The sequence below is a fragment of the Plodia interpunctella genome, chromosome 21 (genome assembly GCF_027563975.2).
Source record: "Plodia interpunctella isolate USDA-ARS_2022_Savannah chromosome 21, ilPloInte3.2, whole genome shotgun sequence".
Classification (NCBI taxonomy): Eukaryota; Metazoa; Arthropoda; class Insecta; order Lepidoptera; family Pyralidae; genus Plodia; species Plodia interpunctella.
Genome location: NC_071314.1, coordinates 62,947 through 67,243, shown reverse-complemented (window position 1 = coordinate 67,243; position 4,297 = coordinate 62,947).

Genomic DNA, 4,297 nt, shown 5'->3' with positions numbered 1-4,297 from the left:
TGTTAGCAAGAACGTGTCATATTTACTTTTTGAGATCGCATTGTGGTAAGTGGACGTGACCCTTTCTGAAGTCGTTTTCCGCAATTTCTGTTGAATAAGCAACTTGAATATATTTATTGATTATTATTTTCGAGTTTTTTCACTTTCAGAGGTTGATCTTTACAAGAAAACAATCCTATTAATAACTAAAGTTTGTAAGGTAAAATTTACTGGACGGATTGTTATGAAATTTGGTACACGGGTAGAATAATCTAAAACAAGTAACACTTATAGGGTACTTGTTATCCTGAAATTCCGACGGGAGCGGAGCCCCGGAGCGCAGTTAGTCCATCTACCTATATCTGATGTACGAGAAGATACGACATTAAATAAACTAATTGTTCGTCGCGAACTTAGACTTCGTGAACACAATATTTTTTTTACGAAATTGTGAATATTTCAAAAACGATTTTACCGATTTTGTTGCCCCACGAACTTAAAAATTCTAGTGACAGATCCTATACTTTTTAAATTTACATACATGCATACATACATAGATACAAAAAATGTATTTTTGCCCCAACTAACACAACAGTATTAGTAAATAACTACTAGAATACTCGATACTCATAAAACTCTAAAAATACACGATGAAAAGGAAAGAAATGGGAGAAGGGGTGGATGAAGAAGAAGAAACTACTAACAATGGTACAGATTAATAAATTGTGAGTGTGACTGGTAATAATCCCGAAATTAAGGATTGTAGCGGTATTGGGGTATAAGTCGACATAACGTCTACATTGCAATTTTAATATATATAAATAAATAGTCAAATTTCTTCGTTCGATTCTTCCTTCCAATGTTATTTCTATTCCTTTCGTAATATGTTTCAATAGAGCATGTATACCTATCTATACCTGCTCTATTGAAACATAGTCAAGTGAGTCTGCCCCTCCACCCCTCCCCCGCACTAGCCGCACACATCATCAGCTGACCCCGATGTTCCGCTCCATCTGACTGGTCGCGCTCGCGCTGCTACGGAACTCCGCGTGCACTGAAGTGTAACATGCACATGAGAGAGACCGCTGGCGATACACATTTGAAGGACTTTTCAATTTGTGCTTTGATTGAGATGATAAATGGCCAGGGATATTCTTCCGTGCCGATTTCATTAATCGTTAATCTTATATTAGTATGGAAAAAGTCAAATCAATTATGCTAAAGCGTCGCACGTGGATAGAATCGGTGGTTTAGGGATACTATCTGAAGATATCAAAATGTCCATACCTCAATAAGTTACCAACACAGCAATTGGCTAAATCACTCCATCATGACTCATATTATGACTCATATTACTGTGAGTATGACAGGAACATGTGTGTGAACTGTGAGTATGACAGATACAGTTGATTCAAACTAGCTGAGCAAAGTTTTGGTTCTCCGAAAGTTTTGGCAAGGTCGACCGACACCACGACGAAGTCGCCTGGAGGTCGGTGAACGGCCGAATATTCGGCAAGCGGTCGTCGCATATGCACAACATAACACCTATTAATGTGAGCAATCGCGATTTGTGTGTTACATGATTGGATTGTCTTCACGAAAGCCGAGCGTTAATTACTTCTTTCATCATTCCTGAACAAATACTCACAATAATTAGGTATGTTGTGTTGTATGTGCAGTGCTTTGGCGAAATTTGCATTCTTCAACAGATATAACAATCTCTCGGTCGGTCTTGGTTGTCAATGTTGGCCTAGGTTCGAATTTTACTCATGTCACATGAGTTTCTATACCAATCTGACCACCACTTGTTCCGGTGAAGGAAAACATCGTGAGCAAACCTGCACACTGGTTGACAGTTTAAGTTCACTAGTGTATATGCGCCACACTGCGCTTGCCACATTTACGTCGGTAGGTTGTCGTAAAACCCATGTCAGATGTCTTTACGCGAGTGGAGTAAAATTGAACACCAGTGTCAGCAATAACACACTCGAAGAGATGAAGATGTAACTGTCCCTTTACTAGCTGTTCGCCGTGAACTTAGACCTCCCGAACACAATAAATGTTTTACAAAATTGTGAATATTTCAGAAACGACTTAACCCATTTTGTTGCCCCACGAACTATAAAATTCTATTGGTAGATCCTACATAACTTTAAAATTTCATCAAATTCAGACCAACGATTCGAAAGTTACAAACAAACATACATACATAAGTACATACAAAAACAATATTTTTGCTCCAAGTTGATTAGTAGACTTCGCTCGCTTCGCTCGCTCGGTCAATTACTTTTGATAATACGAAATCGTCTATTGCAACACTGTTGTAACTTTAGGCATCTCTCTCAAATCAAAGATCACTATCATCTTATTGATATTTTTTGAAACTATCGAAAATCAATCCCTTGCTTTCAAACTGCAGTTAGTATATCGTCTCGAAAAGATTGAGAGCGCGTAGGGCCGCGCAAGAATGCGGTTCTCAACGCGCTCGAGCCGAGAGTTCACTGCGGACGGAGCTTCACCTCAATTTCGAACGTATTACAAAACCATTGTCTTCTTCACTTCATGCCGAACAATCGGACGCGAGGAGTTCTGCAATACAACAAAATAATTAGCTACTGTTGTAACGTCAGAATATTTTTTCGTTCGCATGAAAAAGCAAACCAATTACTTTAATGTTCATAATAAGATTTTCAATTAGTTTTTACTAACCTGCTTGAAAACATCAGGAAATCCGTCGGAATTGAAATGTTCAAAATTCATATTATGTATACATACCTATATGTTTCAAATAATTTACATCAAATCAACGTATTACATAAACATGGACTTAGGTATAGTAAGCCCTAGTAAGTATAGTAAGGGCTTAATCTTGAAATAGGTACCTACTCGAAGTAGGTAATATAAATCATATTTAAGTTTAATTAACAATATTCATCGTAAAACGTATCTATTACCTACTCGTCTCTACCCATTTCAAGACAATTATAATACAAGAATAGATCGAAGCTTTTGAAAATGTTTGAATTTTGAATTTTTGAAAATATTTTCATGAGCAAATTTGTCGGCGGTGGTTAACCCGCTCACTAATTTACAGTACTACTTCTGTAGGCATCAAAATAACTACACACAACTATTCTTGCAACCAAATAAACTCAAACAGAATAATGAGGAGAATTATAACTGCGCGTTGCCGTACTCGCCTGCATTTTGTGCATATTTGAAGCGATACCAAGGGCTTGACGTTTCTACGAGCTACGATTTTTACAACAAAGCTAGCACTTACATAAAGTGCTAGCTTTGTTGTAAAAATCGTAACCAATTTTGTAACAAAGATTAACTTAAAACATTGTAGGTATCTTATTCATATATTAATGTTTCAGGAAGTAGTACACTTCCTGCGGGTTACCTTCCTTCCATATCACACCAACTGCATATTGAACCAGAAAGTTTTAGTAAAAATAACAACATAATATGGTAAGTATAAAATACTTAAATAATATAGTTACTGCCAACCCAACAAAGTAAAGGTTATTGTCACTTTCATAAGCCACGTCAGATTTCTCTAGAGCCTGCGATATTGAATATGTATGTTTGTCTGTTGGGAATGAAATTAACAAACACGGAAATGTCCACAATCCGCGTGCCCACATGTACTTAGTTACATAAATACCAGATGCTGTGACGTGAGGAGAGCGAGCCAAAGTTGTCGCGTTAGTCACGATTAATCATGATAAAATTGTTGGTATTCAAGCCCGAGCTGGGATTTCCCCAAACTTATAAAGAAACATGAAAAACTCCAACACAAATTTGGTTGGAATATGTTGTTCCCAAATATATCCTAAACTGACATTTCTCCCAATTCTTTAAATCCAAGTTCAAGACAGATGTTAGCATTACACCATTGTAGCATTATTACAAATTTAAATAAATTTGAATATTTTGATGCAGCTCTTATGACAACGAAACGAGAATTGACATAAGTATAACCAAACCAGGAAAAAGTTATAACTAAAATTATACACAAATCTTTGAAACCTCATTGAAAATGCCCTCTATCAAATAGGTATACTGCACAACACAACAAACGATTAACACAATACAAACATCATCAAGCAACATCCAAACTGGTAGTTGGGTTACGCCGGCAAAAAGTGTGAACGTAATAATGATCTAACGGTATTGACTTTCGCCTGCAACATGCGTCGTCAGCAGCCTACCTGAGGAGACGAGACCCTCGGCGGATGCGCTGGCGTCGGTCGGAGGTCCGGGGGGTGGAGGGGGCGGTCAAGGCCGCGGGCGCACGCGGCGGGCGGCAGCG